Source organism: Alexandromys fortis, unplaced genomic scaffold, assembly GCF_014885135.2.
Source record: "Alexandromys fortis isolate MF-2015 unplaced genomic scaffold, M_Fortis_MF-2015_v1.1 scaffold_314, whole genome shotgun sequence".
Classification (NCBI taxonomy): domain Eukaryota; kingdom Metazoa; phylum Chordata; class Mammalia; order Rodentia; family Cricetidae; genus Alexandromys; species Alexandromys fortis.
The window spans coordinates 898,129-918,152 of record NW_026068248.1 but is presented as its reverse complement, the minus strand read 5'-3'; the positions used below and the strand labels follow the sequence as shown (position 1 = coordinate 918,152).

The 20,024-nt window shown below is 42.4% G+C and overlaps 1 long non-coding RNA gene across 13 annotated transcripts in view; it reads left to right on the top strand.

Annotated features, from left to right (window-relative positions):
* Positions 1 to 20,024, top strand: part of LOC126494078 (uncharacterized) — a 61,812-nt gene that overhangs the window by 5,023 nt on the left and 36,765 nt on the right. For 8 of the 13 annotated variants that reach the window (XR_007589924.1, XR_007589932.1, XR_007589933.1 and 5 more), the window contains exons 2-3: positions 14,662 to 14,805; positions 18,441 to 18,587. This is a non-coding gene — a long non-coding RNA (uncharacterized lncRNA). Of the gene's footprint in view, positions 1 to 12,630; positions 12,704 to 14,661; positions 14,806 to 18,440; positions 18,588 to 20,024 lie in introns of all 13 variants that reach the window. The other 5 variants (XR_007589934.1, XR_007589928.1, XR_007589930.1 and 2 more) reach the window with 3 other exon arrangements.

Sequence of the window (20,024 nt, the reverse complement as noted above, 5' to 3'; positions counted from 1 at the left end):
CACACCTGAATATTTCCTACAGGGGAAAATCTTCTGCCAGCCTCCAGGGGCAGCTGTGGGGATATGCATCTCGGATATCCCAGGATACTAGTTGACAGAAATCAGGAACTGTTTTGGAGGTGGTCCATACCACCTTTCCAGTTTGTGAGGAAACCTACCAAGTCAGTTTCTGGAGTGCATGGGGATCCTTACAAAAGCGCTGGGGTAACAAAGCAAGGGCTTGAGGAGGCATGGATTGCAGCGCAAACAGATGTGAGCTGGCAGCTGCTGCTCTGGCTGTGGAGATTTTGCTGCGCTTTTCTCACGTCCCTCCAGATATACCCCCAGGAGTTACAATTCTGGAAGGGATGCGAGATTTCCGGGTGCCCGGGCTGGTTCAGATGGATAGATAACAGTCTGGGAAGAACAGCATTAGGATTATATACTGTTTTACATAGGATCCTGAAAGGGGGGTTTCGGACCCAGAACAGGACAAAGGAAAAGGGGGGCTGCCCAGTCATTCCCTGCTGGTTATTTTATTTTATTTTATACCTGTCCTGAACTCTGGGGTCACTAATTTTTTTCTCAGTCTTGTCCACATCCTAACTTATCTGGGCAACAAGGCAGTCTTACCAATAATCCTGATTACCTCGGGCAGGCCAAACCTCAGAAAGATTTCTTCTTTATTTTCATTACCACCAATTGAGCCATTTCTCATGTGGTGGGAAAAACTTCTGTCCAACAGGAGAAGGTGTCTATAAAAACTAGGAGATATTTATTACCATATTTTCCCGGTTTTATCTCAGTGAAGTCTACTTCCCACTGTGTACCAGGTTGGTCTCCCCTTATTCTATGCCCTCCGAGGCATTCTGACGCCCTGCATTTACCTTGGTACAGTGGACACAAGTTGACATTACCTGCTGTATGAGGGACGTAAGGCCTGGAATATAAAAAATCTGTCTTTTTCATTAGAGATTTAATTTTTTTTTCCTAAATGAGTCTATCGATGCATTTGGGCGACCAGCTCAGAGGCATCCTTCTTGGGTAACATGATTTTGTCCTGATACTTTCATGCTTTTTGTTGCTCATCAAAGTCTGCATTAAGTTTCTGGATGGTCTCTAGATCCTGGGCAGAGTATTGGAACTAATTCTCTAACTCTGGAGAATCAGGTATATCCACCACAGACAATATTCTCTATCCCAGTGCAGCATGCTTGGCTACCTTATCGGTCATACGATTTTCTCTGACTACAAGGTCATTGCCTTTTTTTGGTGTCCTGGGCAATGAATAATGCTCACCTTTTTTGAGCAGAAAGAGGGCATTCAATAGCACCAAGATTTCAGTATTGTTTTTAATCTCCTTTCCGGCAGATGTTAACAATCCCCGCCTCTTATAGAACTCCCCGTGCAAGTGGGCCATTGCAAACGCATAGCGGCTGGGGGAGGGAAATGGGAAACGGGGAGGAGGCGAAAAAATTTTTTCAACAACTAAAAAAAATAAACAAAAAAACCCCCCGCATAACGGCTATCAGTGTAGATGTTTACTTTTTGTCCTTCTGATAGCTCTAGTGCCTTGATCAGGGCTATTAATTCTGCATATGGGCTGAGGTTTCTGGCAGCAGTGCCGCTGCCCATATGATGTCTGGCCCATCTACCACCGCCGCCCCCGCTTTGTGCTCACCTTCTTTGAGGAAACTGCTGCCATCTGTAAGTCTGCTCATCTTGGTCCCCATAACTGGCTCTGTTTGGGTGGCTTTGTTTGAAGCTGCGGTCTGAGAGCTGTGAGCAGTTCTTCTCTGTGAAACTTGCAAGTAGCTTCTGGAGGCTGTTTGGAATTGCTCCAGCACCTCCTGGACCCCTCCTCACTTCAGTCAGTGCTGGCGGCTGTAAGCAGAGTTCCGGCGCTTGGGCTGCGACCAAGGCGGCTTCCTCAGCGAGGTGGACATGGCGAAGGCTGAGAGCAGCCTGCTTTTCCCTGCAACGTTCAGGAACAGCAGGGAGTGAAAACAAAAAAAAAAGGCTTTTGATCACCTAAACCTAATCTTGGCCTTTGACTTTCTCAGCAAGTCTCTTTCTAATGAAGTCCTGAGACACTCAAGAGTCACTGGTCCTTTTCCTCAACCCTACAGTTCGTAAAGGTGGTTCACTGATAATGGTTGTTTTAACATAGAGTGCTCAGCCCTTGTGTCCACAGTCAAATGTTTTAGACATAGCGAGGGGGAACCCCTCCCCTTTTTCCCGTACACCCAGCCTGGGTGCACAGCTTAAGCAAGGGAGGGTGTCAGGCTACTGTGCTCCAGCATGGTCACCTCGGCAGTTGCGCCGGGCAGTTGCGCAGCAGTTGCATAGACCTCTCAGGTGGGCAGAGCTCTGCTTCAGTAGCAGGCTGTGCTCTGTGCCGTTCTCCACCCCTCATTTCTGCTCAGCAGCTGCTTTAGGAAGGGTCTCTTTCTGCTGCTGCAGGGCCTCTCCTCTTCACTGTTTTCTTTTGTCACTGGGCTCAGGCGGTGGTCGCACAAGTCTGCATTCGGCCAGGTCAGGGGCTGCCCTGTCTGAGGCGTGCAGTCTCTGAAGCTGCTGTCTTCTCTTGCCTCCCTATCTGCCTAATTGTTTCTCTCCTACCACTGTGGCCAAAATTCTTTACAAATTTCTTTCTTGCTTATGATCCCTCCAGTCGTCTTTCTTTTGCTTCCCGCCTCCCCCACTTTCTTTTCACTTTCTCTGCCTCCTGCTTCTGAAACACTTATTCAGACCTTTCGTTTAAATCTAACCACTGTAACTTTCTCCTTATCTCTGATGCTGACTGCTCTATGAAGGCCATAGCTCCCTCTGCCTGCTGACTATCAGAGGCTGGGTCAAAGGGAGTGAAACGCCTGTCAATCTTAAGAAACACAACTGTTAGTCTAACTGGCCCCCGAAGAACCTTTCTTACCTTGGCCAAATGAGTGGGATGCCTTGCAACCAACCCCCTGAGATAGAGAGACCTGCGGTATTTGACTTTCAGCCACGCCCCTACCTGCTGCCTTATTGAGATTCCAAGTGGGTTGGTGGGTAGTCAGAACAGACTCTATGAGTCCAGTCATAGCCTGAGAATCTGAGAAAAAGGGGAAATGTTTGGGAGGTCCCTCCACTTTTACTCCCTCCTCCACACCCGTTCTTGAGGAACTAGAAGACCCTGAAGGGCTGGTTCAGGCTATTTTTAAAGGGAAAAACCACAGAAGGAAGGGGTATCTGGGGGTTGTTCTTTAACTATTATGATTGGCTTATTCAAAAGGGCTATTACCAATAATTGGCTGGAGAGCGGTTGCCAGATCAGGTGAGGTAAGGGAAAATATGAGGTTCACTTTGCCCCTTCCCAGGGACAAGTCAAAACATCAGTAACTGAGTCAACACCTAAGGGTTATCTTGCCCCTATTCAGGGAGATTAGTACATCCATGCATAGCTGTTATGTCCTTGGTTCCCAGAGGAGGATGGGAAGTACTGAGAGTTGTCAGAAATGGCTTCAGAATTGTCTTAAAGTTCTACACATCCACGTCTACAAGAACAAGAAAGTTCCCGGGGAAGTTGGTGATGGGCCTGGCTGGCCTTGAGGATGCTCTTGAGTGAAGTAAGCTACCCAGTGAATGGTGATGTTTGATGAAACAGCATGTTTCCATGGTCTTGGGTAATAGATGAAAGCCCTGAAGTGACCCATGCCTTCTTCAGCGCATTGCAGATACGCTCATGGGCATGAGAAAAGCTGTGCTAGCTAGGTTAAGCTGTGTGCATTGAAGTAATAGTTTCTCCAAGGTCTAGACTAAGGAGCCTGCACCTGTGATGATGGTGTGTTGTTTCTGAAGTCAGACTTTTGGATCACAGATAAGATAGCCGAAGCCCTAGAAATCATCAGGTGTGTGCACTTCCCATTTGCCTGGCTGTAGTGGTGCACACCTTTAATTCTAGCACTTGGCTAGCAGAGCTCTGAGTTCAAGGCCTTCCTGGTCTAGAGAGCGAGTTGAGTTCTGGGACAGCCAAGACTACAACACACACACACACACACATACACACACACACACACACACAAAACAATCCTATCTTGGAAAACTAAAAACCAAACCACACCAAGTTTGTATTCACATACATTTTAGTTTAGACTAAGAGATTACATCTAGCCAGTCCTTTTCAGGGGACGGATATATGCCTTTGTCTTAGGAATGGAAAACTAACTTTAGTTCTTTTTTGTTGTTGTTGGAACTTTAGGATGAAGCTATTTTAGTTAGGGAATACAAGAGAAACAATGTGTCTTTCTCCACTTATTACATACATGTTTAAGTCAAGTAGACCACAGAAACATAGATTCAAAAAGTGAGTAGGTACAAAGGAAGTATATGGAAACTTTCAAAGGAAAGAACTAATTGCGTAGCTGTCAGTTGTTTAATTGCCTTAAAAGTTTAAAGTTGTGTGTGTGTGTGTGTGCGTGCGCGCGTGCTTTATTTATTTTCTGTGAATGGGTATTTTGTCTGCATGAGTCTGTACACCGCACACATGAATGGTGCCCATAGAGGCCAGAAGAGGGCATCATATCCCCTGGAATTTGAGTTAAAGCTGTTGTGAGCCACATGTGGGAGTTGGGAACAGAACTCAGGTCCTGGAAGAGCAACAAGAATGCTTCATTACTTAGTCACCTCTTCAGCCACAGCCTTGACTCTTTAACTTAGTCTTGTGTTTAGACTTATAATGTTGAAATTAGAAAACATGTAATATTTGAAATAATTGGTAGTAATAATTACCAATAAAAATAAAAGGTAAACCTTGGTGCCATTCAAAAATACAATTGGAAAATATCCTTGTCTTTTTTCTCTAGAAATAATCATACTTCTATCCAAGATTTAAAGACCTCACGTTTAACTGGCCTGGATTACTGTACAAAGTAGTGGGTTTCACTTTGGTATTTTTCTATTTTGTAGGGAGAGGGCCAGGGCTTAAGACTCTGAAATTCAGACTAGGCTGGAACCATGATATAGTCCAGATTGTCCTCAAATTGGTGACCATCCTCCTGCCACTCTGGAATTAGGCATGCACCATCATAGAGATGTGTAACAAACTTTGATAATATATATTCTTTCTAATACCTTGTACCTTGTAACACACTTTTTCCCCATTTCATATCGCCTTATCCCCAGTAGCCCCTAAAGGCCCCACTCTTAAAAGACCTCACTCTTCACTCTTCATTTTTATGCATGTGTTATGCTATCTTTAATTTTTATATCTAATGACACATGACAAGTTTTGTGATTGGAGAAAATTATAATTGAAGCAACTGAAGAGGTCCATACCATACAAGTCAGTCCTATATACATACATGTGCCCACACATGTCTAATAAACATAACAGCAGAATGTAAGGGATCAAAGATTACATAGCTATATTTTAAGAGTATTTGCTCCAGTTGCTGTTATTTTGTTTGTGTTTTGTGGGCTTTTTGTTTGTTTTTGCCACAATGCATGTTAGTCTTTGTATTTGCTAACTACGAGGTAATACTTTGAGGGGCTGGAGAGATGGCTCATCAGCAGTTAAGAGCACTGGCTGCTCGGTGTTAAGAGCACTGGCTGCTCTTGCAGAGGATTTGAGTTCAATTCCCAGCGCACCCAGATTGTAGTTTATAGCCTCTATAACTCCAGTTCCAGGGGATCTGCTGCACTTTCCTAATTTCTGCAAGGACAAGGCACATGTGGGAGACATGCAAACAACATTCCTACAATAAAAGTAAATTAAAAAATTTTTTTAAAGAAATGCTATCTTTGGGGCTGGAGCAATGGCTCAGCGGTTAAGAGCACTGGCTGCTCTTCCAGATGACCTGAGTTCAATTCCCAGCACCCACATGGCAGCTCACAACTGTCTGAAACTCCAGTTCCAGGGCATCTGACCCTCACACCAATAAACATAAAGTAATAGAAATAAAAAAATAAATTAAAAAATAGAAATGCTATCTTCCCCCCAAAAGCTCCTGTCAATTGTTAATGCTTACTGTCCTGTGTTGAGTGAAGGACTCATGCACCAAATTGTATGTATAATGTAATAAAAAAGGAAAAAATAGAAATGTTTTGTGTATGTAAATAAGCCTGCCTTAGATAATACAGGAATAACTGGGCTTAGCACTTGAGAAGTGCATCAAGAGTTCAAGACCAGTGTCATAATAAGTTGGAGAACAGCCTGGGCTGAGACCCTGTTTCGCTTACAAAAGAATGTGGGGTGTTTAAATAATGAGAAAACTAAAACTGATTTAGTTGGATAACTCCAACCCTCTTACAGAGTGTTCCATCACTTTGGTAATGTTTAAGCTGGGGCTAGGAGTACCGCTTAGTGTTAGAGCATCTACCAGCATTGCAAGGCTGTGGGTTCCATCCACCATGATGCGCCTAAAGAAATAGGTAGCCGACAAACGTTTAGGGTTCCGAGACAGGGTTTCTCTGTGGCTTTGGAGCCTGTCCTGGAACTTGCTCTGCAGACCAGGCTGGTCTCGAACTCACTTGTCTCTGCTTCCCGAGTTCTGGGATTAAAGGCGTGCGCCACCATCGCCTGGCGATGGATGAAAATTGAAAGATGTACTGCTGTCAGCTCTTAATAGTCTTCCCAGAAAATTGCATTTGTGTTAGATAAGTTGTGATGCCCAGAGATTCTTTAAGAATTGGGAATCAATTTAGAACAAATAATGTGCAGAAAAAAATTGCTCATGAAATGTGATTCATTGGCTATTTGTGATTTAATATATTTATATCTCCAGTTGTTCATAGGAAACAGAACTAAAAGACACTTTATAAAATCCTTTGTGTGCCTGAATTTGTGGTGCTGGTAACCTCTTCACTTTTTATCCATGACTAGTTCGTAACTCGAAGAAATGTTTAATTCTAAAACCATTGGAGTTAAGAAATATTAAAAATTATAGACTCCAGGGCTGGGTGTGGTAGCACCGCCTTTAGTCCCAGCAGCCAGTCAGTCACAGGCAGGTGGATGGATGCCTTTGAGTTTAAGGTCAGCCTGGGCTACAGAAGTGAGATTCAAGGTTTGTATTTCAAAGAATAGTTAGCATGCTTGTAAGACTTCAAATTGTAAAAAGCTGTAATAGGTGGTGGGGTAATCTATCTGAACCCTTCAGGTGCAACGTAACTAGGTTTTAGGTTAAAAGTGTGTGTGTGTGTGTGTGTGTGTGTGTGTGTGTGTGTGTGTGTGTGTGTAGTTGGATTTTCTTTATCTTTACTCTTTGGGGGCCCACCGCCCAGCTCCCATATGTAATGTATCTTCAACTAATATTCTACATGTGTGTATGTATGTAGTGTGTGATATGTGGATAGAGGCAATATGAGAATATATAAAGAAGTTGTTCTAATTTTGTTTAGGGGTTTAACAATCTTTTGACTTTGTAATTCTCAAATTGAGAACACATTACCAGCAATGGTGCGATTTTTGTAATTTGGAAGAAGATCTACTTCCAAGAATAAATATAAAAAGATTTCTGTCTAGGGAAAATGTCTTAATATGGAAGTAATGGAAGCCTGCGGAGTATATCATTGACACAGAAGACAAGAGAAAATCCTACTCGGGATGAGTCATTGTCATTATGGTTTCCACCTTAATGTGCATTTATATACATATGGATACTATGTAGCACATGTGGGTGAATATAGCAAATGGAATGACAAGCATCTTTTGTAATGATTTACTTTCTAAAAATGAGAACTTGATAATTTATATGTAATTTTGTCAGGCTGCTTAGGAATCAGGACTATTTGTTATTTGGTTTATTGACATTTTTTTCCTTTTTTTAATTTTGTTTTTAAACTTCTTTATGGAATCTTTGGGAGTTTCACATCATGCACCCCAATTATGTTCACCTCCCGGTTTCCCCATATTCCACCCTCATCCCTGTTGCATTCCCCCCGCCACGAAAGAAAATAAAACAAAGTCATCAAGCGTGCCATTGGGATAGATGAAGAGGTGATGGAGAGGCAGGAGAGAGGACAGAGATTTTGCTATTTCAGGTGTGGGTTATTTTTTTGTTTTTTTAGGCAAGGTCACACTTTAGCACAGCTTTTGCCCGGTCACACTTGTAACTTAGGCTGGCCTCAAACTTGTGCTAATTCTCCTGCCTCGGCCTGTAGAACATGAAGATTACTGAGCTGAATCACCACACTGCAGTTGGTCTTAATTAATCAAAACCCAGAGATAGATATAGGGGTTAAAGCTGAAGGTCAGTGAAGCAGAGCAGTAAACCATTAGAGAGACCTTTTACCTCTACCAATGCTCAGACCTAAGAGGGCGATCCTCAGACTGCCTAGACTGCACTGTGTCTCCACCAAACCTCAGACTCCAATAAGCTCTTGTCTCCTCCTCCTTATATTCCTCTCTCCACCCAGCCATATCACTCCTTTCTCCACCTTCCTAGGGCAGGGATTAAAGTGCTGGGAGCACCTTTGTGTGAATTCTGTTTCCCTTTTCAGGTTGTTCAGTCCTTTCCCAGTAGCTCAGGGTGGCCTTGAGTTCTGGGATTTTTAGACGCCAGCCACCACGCCCCGGCCTCTAGTGACTTAGCTCTGCTCTGTGGTCTTCAGGCAAGCTTCATTTATTAAAACACAAAATATCACTACACTACACTTAGCTCAAGGAGTGGAAATTTCTTTGTACACCAAAATGTACAAACATCTAATTTTAATACAAATTTATTGTTGTGTGAAAGAAAAATTTGGACTCTATTGAAAGGGACTAAAGGAAACAATTCAAAATGTGGTTTTAACAGGCTTTGTGAGAGTATTTCTTTTCTGATCCTCTGACTTGGCCTATGTGATAGATCCGAATGAGAACATAGCTTTAATACTTTTCTCTAGAAGACAAATGATAGCGCATACACACCCAAAGAAGATGCAGAAAGCAGTTGAAGTCTATTTAATGGCAAGGCAGAGTGCTGTGTTCGAAGGGCAAATGAAAACATTCATGTAAAAAGCACAGGTCTCACTTCAAAGGGAATAAGAGATGATGCTTTATTTTGGAACCAGAGTGACTTGAGACCCAGGAACACAAATACCATGTTCCACAGTCGAAGCACTTACATGATATTTAAAGGCTATAAATAAAATATATATAAGTGTTTTTGTAGGGGTCACAGGTGTATGAGTTATAGCCAAGGGAAGAGCTCTGATGTAGGTTGCAAAACAGATAACTTTTGGATTGATGGAAGCCATTGGATACATTTAAGAATACATTTTAAGGTTTTGATAGTCACTGGGGTGTTAGTTCAGGTACCAGCAGGCAGTGAATGACTTTCAGAGAGACAGAAAATAGCCCAAGATAGTTTGGCTTGGTCTGTAATACCTCTTAACTAGGTACTTAATTTAACTAGCATTAAAGTTCAGCCTACTGGCATTGTAGACTCTTTAACACAGGGACATCTCTGTTCTTCCTTCTCGGGGCTTTAGTGAATAAAAGCCTAAGAAGACACTTGAGTAATTTCTGGCTGGCATATAATGCACTCCTACACAGGAATCCTGCCATGTGGTGCATATAGTGAGAAGAACTCCCTGGGCACTCCCCTTAAGCTTTTGGCCAAAAGGCTGCTAACAATTCAACACACAAACTCTATGGCCTAGGTCTTTTTTTTTTTTTTTTCTAGAAAATGGGAAATTACTTTGGAGATGCAAAGATGAACCAGAAAAGGACATGGTTTGTTCCCTGGAGAGGTACTCCTGCTCTTGAGCTCCCACATTTTTCTTTCTTCCTTTTTTAAATTTAATATCAAATTTTCTTAGATTTAGATTGCTTTTTGATAAGTTGGGAAAACACTAGAGATGTGATGCCCAGCGAGTGAGAGCGGAGCTGTGAAAGCTAGCTCTGAGATGGTTGCTTTATTGTGTTGTTTCACTGTTTCATCCATAGGCTGGCAAGGAGATCAGTGGTTCAGGTAGAAATTCTGCATCGGGTGAGACTACAGTAATATACCATACATGGAGGAAACAAAATTATTAGTTTTATTTTTTATTTATTTATTTATTTATTTATTTTTGAAATACCTTTTCTCTCTGTTGCTTTGGTGCTTGGCCTAGAGATAGCTCTTGTAGGCCAGACTGGCTTCGAAGGCACAGAGATCACCCGGCTTCTGCCTCCCGAGTGCTGGGATTAAAGGTATGCCCTGCTACTGCCTGGCTTATTAATTAATTTTTGAGATATGGTCCCTCAATATAGTCCTGCCTGTAATTTTGTAGGCCAAAATTAGTTCCAGCAGGCCTGGAACTCAGCGATGTGCCTGCCTCCGCTCCCCAGTTGCTGGTATTAAAGGCCTGTGCCAGGAGAAGCGACTCAATTACTTTTTTTAAAAAATACTTGATAAGCATAATGATATCCAGCCTCTGTTTCGTTTTAGGCGGAAAACAGACAAAAATTAATGAGATTTCTTTGATTTCTTTTCTAATGACCTATTAGCGATGTTTTCAGGAACTTGAACTGATGCATGCCCCCTCCCTCTTTTTATTTTTTATTTTTTATTTTTTATTTTTTTGGTTCCGAAGGACGGGAGGAGGACCGCGTTATGGTATTGCTGAAACACTAACTAAGGAGCACTACTGCCATCATGCGGATGTAGTTTTAAATCAAATAGCACAGTTACTGCATTATCGTGAGGACTGCCGGTTTATATAAGTTCATTCTGCATAGAAGCCCAGCCGGCCACAACTTTAAACTGGTCCACCCTTTTTCGTCTGTGTTAGTCCAGTAGTTTTGGGCAAAAGCTTGATGTTGACCTGAAAACAGATTTATCCATGGTGCAAAAGGCCCGAACAGCCCGCAACTTTCCGGAAGTTATGGGGCGGGACTTTGGTGGCGGAAGCCTTGAGCCTAGAGGGCCTTATTTAAGCTCTGTATTATTCTTTTATTTTACCTTTTCCTTATGCAGCGTTACTGCATAAGAAACCGATTTAGTGAAAATGTTACCCGCCAACTCCCCAACTCCATGGATTTGTTTTGGCAGCTTTCACTGAGTCCAGGCTGCCCAGGAACTTAATGTAGCCAAGCTCTTAATCCTGCTCATTCTGCTTCCACCTCCCAGTTTCCAGGAACTTAGCACCTAGTGCCTGTTTGGAGGTGCTATTTTAAAGCAGCAGATATGCTTGCTCAGGTATATGGACACAGCAAAAGTCTATCTCATTGCCTTGAACAAGGAGAGCAATTGGAGAAGGGCTAGAGGCCAAGTTGGCTTCAGGATCTAAGTTCATTCATTTCCTCGGCCCAAAAATTAAAAATTTGGTTTGGGGCCAATAAATAGAAGATTACAAGGAAAGAAGCAGTGCTAATATTAACATCAAACTAACACACTTGAAGTTTTCCTTTCAAGGATATTTGCAATGATAAAATAGAGTAGCATCAACTAGATAAGTGAAGTCAAATTCATATCTTTAGTATATTTGATCAAACCATTTCGTCATAGTCGATCCTGGTACTTTTTTATGAGATCTAACTAAAATAATTACTGGTAGTGTTGTACATGTTTTTAATAATACTAATGATTTTGATGTCATTTTTCTACTTTCATTATCTTCAGGACTCCACTCAGAAGTTTGAGAAATAGACTTTGCTGTGATTTGTGGTGTTAGGAATCCTTTCTCTAGCTTCCCCCTGATCATTAAATTAAATGTAGATTTTTTTTTAAATGGAAATTCCTTGTACAGGATAATAAGTTTCCTGTGACATTTTCATTTACGTTTAGCATGCTTCGATTTTATGCATCTGCAGTACCCTAACATTTCATCTCTTATCCTTTTCCTGTTCCCTAGTAAATGCCCATCTACTTTTGTGGCCCTTGTTCCCCTCAGATTCCACATGATAGAAAATGAGTGACACTTTACTTCCTACATATTATATCTTGTTTTCAGTAGCTGGAAGACTAAGTGATCCAGTGTTCTAGCCAACCATAAACAACAACAACAACAAAAAAACTGTATTAGATTTCAGTCTGTTTTTCTCATGTAGATATGACTAGCTGGTAAGGACTGTTTATTATCCCTTTCAATAAGGAAGTACTTGTTAAGATCATGAGACAAAATTTAAGTAACTCCTGCTTGTGATTTGTATATATTTGAGAAATTTACTGCTCAGAGTGACATGACGCCCAAGGAAGATATCTGAGAATGCCTTCTAGGAAGCAAATAGGTACTTTCTGATAAGCTTCTTATTTTTAAAAAATTAATTTTCTGATTTTTTTTCTTTTGTTGTTGTTTGAGACAGGATTGCCTCATCTCCTGTCTCTACCTTGTCCTGGGGTTACAGGGATGTGCCACCACTCTTGCTTTGCAATGCTGGGGACGGTGTCCAGGGTCTCCCTGCTTACTGAACAACATATTTCCCTCCCCTACCCCAGTGGACTCCCCCTCCACGCAAATTATTTTCCGTGCACATATCTTCTTCCCTCCTTTAGCTCCTGACTGTAAATCCCCAGCTGCCTCTGCTGAATTCAGGATTGAGCCTGATTTATTTCTTCCCCCATTGAAAAATTCCTGTAGCAATAATCTTGGTTGTTTTAACAATGATCAAAGTAATTTTGTCATTAATATTAGTAAGTCAAGTCAGGATGCTTACAAATGGCCTATTTCTGCCACTGATTTTTTTTTTAATTTCTTTATGTCTTTTAGCTGAGGCTTACGAAGATTTGCTCATAAAGCAACAAGCTGATAATTTGGGTTGCCAAAGACAAAGCAAAGAATGGTAGGTAGTATTTAATCCCAAGATATCAAGACTGTTGCTGAGAATGTAGTGAGGTAGTTCTCAATTTGGTTTCAAACAGAAACTAAGAATTTACTGCTGTGAGCTTATCCAAACAAATCAAATGTAAAGCAGCCTCCATGTTTCTTGATGCCTTTGCTTCTGATTAGGTTTTTTTTTTTTTTTTTTTGTGAGATGGGTTAGGCAGGGGAGGAGTATGCAATGTACAAATACCCAGAGTGCTTCTGCAAACTTGCTAGTTTCTTTAAGAAAGAAAAGGTGCCTAGTCTGGTGGCACAGCTAATGGCAGCGTGATTTAATTCCAGTCCTTGAGTGGCTGGATCTGGCAGGTTTTGGCGAGTTCTAGGCTGCCAGTCTACGCAGTGAGTCTCGGTGGCCAATTTACTGGACAGATACCTTGAGAAAAGGCGAAAGTCTGAACTCAGTGGTTTTAGTCCTTAATTTGGCCTAGAAGGAAAACAAAAGTAAAATGGCTGCTCTAGGGGCTCTGCTGATTTCGAACAAGACGGAAGCCTTTTTTTTTTTTTTTTGGTCTCAGAGTAGCGGATTTTGTTTTTTTCAGACTACGAAGGGCGGGAGAGGAGGCAGCTAAGATGGCAGTGCTGGCGCTCTCTGGAGCGCTACTGCCATCGTGCGGTCAGAGTTTCAGAGACTCAATAAACAGTTTCTTGACTGTATTCAATGCCAAGGCCGCTCTAGGCATACTTCTTTAGGCACGGGCATATTCTGTGTTAGCGATAGTTCGCTAGGCACAGGCGTATTTCTAAGGCCCTAAGTATGATCCGAACCCAAGAACTATTTGTGTAGAACCTGGAACGCGAGAGTCCTGTGTACCAGGGACTTGGAAGATTCCAGGATATACAGACACAGGAAGTCCTGGGGCGGACTTATGTTTTAAATACAAACAAACACTCAGGTTCAGAGTCGCCTTTTCTCTGCCTTCATCCACCAAGTTCAGCCTTTGAAGCACAAGTTAACTGCAAGGGAAGTAAAAGATGTCTGAATGGATAAGATTCAGTGGAGAATTATCAGTTACAAAATGCTAACCAACCACATTTCTAGGCCTTTGTCTCCAGATTCTGATTCTGACTATTATTAGAATCACTACTAGGCTTGGAGGGCGGGAGTAAAGCAGTCAAGGGTGGCCCTTGTGACTGTCTGTAGAGCACTATTGCCATTGTGCAGGAATAATTACAGTACACACGGCACCATTACAGCTTCATCCCCATGAGTCTAGCAGTGGGGAAAGAATTCCTGGAAGGATACACCTGGCTTAGACTCTGGGGCCCAGTGCCTTTCCCCTGAGGCAAGAGGAGAAACTTGGACAGCAGTACAACCTTAGAAATAAATAAATAAATAAATAAATAAATAAATAAATAAATAAAATTTTAAAAAAATGAAGTAAGTGTAAGGAGCCAACAGGACCTGCAGGTGCTTAGACTAGCAGACAGGAAGTTGTAGGTTGGCATTTTCGTCCTTTTATCTGGAACACATTATGTAGGCCATGCTCCCCTCAAAGTTCCATATCTTTCATGCCAAGGGAAAGTGTAAGACTATACTATGCTAAACAGTACAGTACAAAAACAACAACATGTAAGCAGTTAAACTATAGGAAAGAGCAGTGGGCCACCTATGTTTCCATGAGATAGGAGGGAGCCCCGAGAGAAACTCCATGATATATCCAGTTGGAAATCAGAGACATTTCAACACACACGTGTGTTTCACTTTGTAGGGATATGTCCAACATTCGGGGTTAAAGGGTATCTGTGCCGCTAATGTCAGCCCCCTACTGGGCACACGGGCCCATTTTCGAGATCTCTTTGTGCAGATCTCCAGTGGTCTATGATAGCCAGGGAAGGTGTGGTGTGAAGGTAGATAATAACAATTGGATTTGCTTTCCTTCAAGCACTGTGGTGACCGCATTTTTTTTTCCTCCCTAGACCTGGATGCCTAATTCTGCAAGGCGAGACCAGAAAACAGGCATCCACCCTGAGCAAGCACTGGATGGAGAAGCTGCTGGGTGCAGACCAGGAGAAATGCAAGACTGGACCATTGACAGAATACTGACTTCTTCCAAAGAGAAGGTGGTTGCCTCAGATCTCACTTTCATCTGTCTTTCCTTCTTCCTGGTATTGCTCTGAGATGTATTTATACATTTACTTATGTATCTATTTACGGGCTTCTTTTTGTCTTTTGATAGTGGAGGTCCAATGCAGGTGCAGACCCATTAGATATGGCATTGATAGAAATGAAAAATAGAAGCTAAGTTCTCAGAGTGCAGTACAGCATGCACCCAAACAGGGAACAAAGAAAGCAAGGCTCCCTCAGTTACTGGACTGACATTGCAAGGGATTTTTTTTTTTTTTCAGTCTGGAAAGGCCTGAGAAGAGATGCATGCAGGATGCCTTCTCTATTCTGGGGCAACACTGCCCTTGTGTGGAAATTGTTTCATACATACCCTTCCATGTGCAGACACAGCTTTGTAAAATCGGCTTCTACCAATTTGGAAGGTGAGGGTCAGAGGATTTTTAAATTACCAAGTTTGCCAGGCTGGCCTCATACCATTTTTTTTTTCTTTTTCTGTATGCAAACTGGAATGAAAAGCCCTAGAGTCTTAATATAAACCCTGTTGACTGAAGGCCCAGTTACTAGTGCACAGCTGTCCTGAGGTCCAAAAACAGGAAGTGGAGGGGCGGGGTTTGCACTGCTCAGATCGCAAATTGAATCTACTAGTTCATACCTTGGCAGGAAGGCGCCTCCTTCTCCAGGTTCTGATGAGAAAACTGAACGGTCTGTATTTCTGTTAAAGCCTGAGGAGATAAGTCGAGGAAGCCCATATTGGCTTCTAGTTGTCTTGTAATCGCCATCTTCCGCCATGTCTAAGAATCATGGGAAGGAAGCTTAGCTCAGTGGCACTGTGAGTTGTGAAACTCCATCCTGATGATGGCAGTAGAGATCCATGGAGGAGCTGGTGCGCCCTGGTCTCCCGCCCTTCCTGTCTGAAAAAAAAACGCCACCCAGAGACAAAAGGTCCAAAGGAAATTGCTGCCCTGAGTTTTGTCTAGTTCTAAAAACTTTTTGTGTTTTGTTTTTCTTGTTCAGTCAAAGTGAGACATAAATTTAGCACAGGGGGATATTTCTTTTTTTTATGACATTTTGCTTTTACCTTTGCTGGATACTTAAGGTGTTCTTACACTTTTGGTCCCATTATTTGTTGTTGGTTTTGCACAATAAAGTTATCCTGAGAGATTGGGAAGCAAAGGATTATTGTGTTAACTCCTGGGGTGAGATGGCTACAGATGAGGGGATCATTGCTTACCCAGCATGACCTAGGCATTTGAGTTGGGTTTTGTTTGTTTTGTTTTTTTCTAGACAGGGTTTCTCTGTGGCTTTTGGAGCCTGTCCTGGAACTAGCCCTTGTAGTCCAGGCTGGCCTAGAACTCACAGAGATCTGCCTGCCTCTGCCTCCCTAGTGCTGGGATTAAAGGTGTGCACCACCACTACCTGGCCGGCAATTGAGTTTTATAAACTGTTACAAGTGACTAGGTGGGGTTACTAATAGACACATACTTTTTGTCATTTAGATCATTTCACAATGCCTAATTTTGGAAGAACCATCCATGGCACTGAATCTTACCTATGGGGATAGTCTTAATAGTTATTGAGAACTATTTATATTGCTGTAATAGTTGTATTAATCATTTTACTGAATAATTTTAATGCATGCGAATCAGTTCAATGTTTTTAATGCATTTGAATCAATAGTAAAATATCAAATGTTTTCACCGATTTGATATTGCCTGCGTACTTCAGATCCCACAACTTATTAGAGAAAAAATGAACTTTCTAAATCCTGCGCCTAGTACCTTTACAAAATCTGTGTGTTGCATTCACATGTTGTGTGCGAATCAACTTTATATACTTCTATAACTCTAAAAGTAAGGTATTTTTATATATTATATGACATCTAAATAATAATAATAATAATAAAAGAAATTAAACCCAAACAAATTGCATTCTGACCAAACACCCAAAGAGAAAAAGGAACTAGCTAGGCTGTGGTGGTGCTCATCTTTAATTCCAGCACTCTGGAGGCAGAGGCAGGCACATTTCTGTGAGTTCAGGGTCAGCCTGTTCTAAAACACAAGTTCCAGGCACCTAGGACTGTTAGGAAGGGAAATCCTGTCTCAAAAGAAGCAACAAAACTAAACTGAACTAAAAGAAAACAAAATAAAAAATGGAGCTAAAGAAACACTTACAGAGACACACATATTTATACACATTGGAATAACACAACAAACAAAACTGGAAACCAGAGTGTGTATGTCTTGTGTATATATGTATCTTGTTTATATTTGTATACACACACACACACACATCTGCAAGATTTTCTGTTTTTGATTTTTAAAAGCTCTGAGGTCATTATGAGACAGAAACTCCAAATGTCATTAAATTTACTTTGTGGTGGCCTTCTATTGCTGGGTATGGGGTCTGGCTTTAAGAGTAGTTTGATTTCTCAGTGTGCTTCCATTGAGGAAAGCTAATTTTGAATTTACAACTGGCTGTCAATTGGAAACAGTTTTGGGCTTAGGGTTGGAATTGTTTGTCAACTTCTCCTTTCAGCTCCAGGACCCCATCTTGAGCAGTCCCATGTAGGCCTTGTGCATGCTGTCTCAGTGTCTGAGTTGATATGTGTTGTAGCCATGTTGTGCCCAGAAGGCCTTAGTGGCGTCCTCCATCCCCTCTGACTCTTAAACCACTCTATCCATCTTCTCTCCTGAGAGCTCCTGAGCCCTGGGGGTGGGGTGGGGAAGATTTCATGAAGAGTTTGTTCTTTTTTTCTCTCCTTCCTGCCTTCCTTCCTTCCTTCTTTTTTGGGGTGAGTACTTTAATGTTTGTTACTTTCTGCATATTGTATGACTGTTGGTCTCTGTTTTTGTTCACATATGCTGCAGGAAGAAGCTTCTCTGATGTTGACCTAGTAAGGTCCTGATCTTCAGTTGTCTTATCCCTCAAGGGAAGACTATCTAGGGAGAGACAGGCCCCACCCTAGAGGCTGGGGCAGGGAATTGGATGTGAGGAGGCATGCTCAGTGCGAGGAAACAAACCCTCTTACTACTTTGAGGGGGCAACTTAAATTAAGAAAAGATTCAGAGATGCCTGCACCAACAGACCTGGCTTTAAATTAAAGAAAGGCCTTTCAAACTTTGTATAGTTTTGAAGAAAACTTCTCACAAATTCATACTGAATAATACTTAAAGTAGTGCACAATTTCATTTGGCAAATTTTGTTCCTACTTTCCTTGGTATCCATGCTTACATTGACATTAAAACTGCGTGTTAATGTCACCTCAAATTCTCCCAAAAAGAAAGGTATGAGGAGCAATGGATAACATGGTTCAATTTGGACAGAAGTTTATTAGATATTTAGTGTGATTTATAGGACAAAAGTTTATAGATCCAACTCTTTGATCTGTCTGAGTGGAACTTGTCATCCTTTCAACATATGTGTCACTCCAAATACTGTGAAGCATTAAACCTTGAGGCCTAGCTAGGTCATCACAGAGGGGTTGTCAACCTTGAGCTGCACACGCAGGTCCTGTAGCCTGGATCAGGATGTGGGTTGGTTCCCAGGGAATCTGTGAAGTGAATCTGGCAGAGAACCAGCCTTCCTGCTTTCTGGATATGATTGACCGGCTGCATTTTCTTATTCTACCTAGAACTGGAGCCTAAGATTTAACGTTGAGCACCAGACAGTCCTACACCAGCATAGACACTGGAGGTAGAATGCTGCTGGAGAGGAGGAAACTCAAGGCTTGATCACTGACTGGCCACTGACTCCTTCAAAACAGAGGAGGCCTGAGAAGGTGGGCGCCTCAGCTCTCCACCTCCTTCTCTTTCCCTCCTGCTTCCATCAGTTTCCTGTACTTTCCTTCTTCCCTTCTTTGGATTTTTGTCTTTAGTGTTTTGATGGTGGTTTCTGATGAAGGAACAGAGCTACTAGCTGTGGCACGAAGATAAAATTAAAGTGGAGGCTAAGCTGTCAGAGAATCACTTTTGCTCTCTCTGAAGGAAGATGGCAGGGCTGATACAGTGCTGGACTCTTGCTTTATTTTTTTGTATTGTAGTTTTTTTTCAAATTGCGAAGGCGGGGCTGTAGAGAATGTATGCCTGGTACCTTCCTTGCATTGGGGCAACACTGCCATCATGTGGAAGGTGTTTCAAATGTACCCCTCAATATGGGCACATTTTGTATTCAATGCTACTTTTAGGCATTTTGAAGTTGAGGGTCAGGGAGAGGGGACTCTTATTTTTGGCCTCATACCATTTTCTTTTTTTGTAGGCAGGCTGAAATCATGATTCATTTCAGAGCCTTAATGTAAACTTTATTGATTGAAGGCCCAGTTACTAGTGCAAACCTGTCCTGAGATCCAGGAACAGGAAGTAGAGGGGCGGGGTTTGCACTGCTCAGCTTGCAATAGGAATCTATTAGCTTGTGTCCTAGGGCAGGAAGCCGCATCCCTCTCCAGGTGCTGGTCAGAAAACTCTACATTCATGTTTCTGTTGGTGTCTTAATAGAAGTCACAGAACCTGAGTCGCCACCTACTGTTGTAGTTGTCTGCAGTCGCCATCTTCTGCCATCTTCCGCTCAGAATCATGGGAAGGAAGTTCAGTGGTACTGCGAGTTGTGAAACTCCATCCTGATGATGGCAGTAGAGCTCCATGGAGGAGCTGGTTAGCATTTGTCACCCGCCCTTCGTGTAGGAAAAAACGTCTCTAGAGACAAAGTCAGCAAAGAAAATGACTGCCAGTATCTTTGCACTGCTCATTGCTGTGAAAAGTGTTTCTGTAACTAAACAGTGCCCTGAGCTCCTGGCATCTAGTTGGAGGGAGAGAGAGGAGCGATATTATGAGTAAATGGGTCAAGACCATGATGGAGAAACCCATAGAAACCCATAGGAACAGCTAGGTAGTGGGAGCTCGCTGAGTTTGGGCTGACAGCTGGGAAACCTGCCTATCACTGAACTAGGCCCTTGAATGTGCAACAGTTGTGTGGACTGGGCAGTTAGTTGGCCACTGGTGGGTAACCAGTATGAACTGGGTTTCTTATGTCAGTTCCCTATGGAGGGATACCTTGGTCAACATGGATACAGTGGGGAGGGCCTTGGTCCAGCCTCAACCGAAGATGCCAGGCTTAGCTGACTCTCCATGTGAGGCTTAACCCTCTCTGAGGAATGGATGTGGAGTGGGGTTGAGGGGAAGATGGGATGAAGGTGGGACCAGTGGCCGGGGGGGGGGGGGGG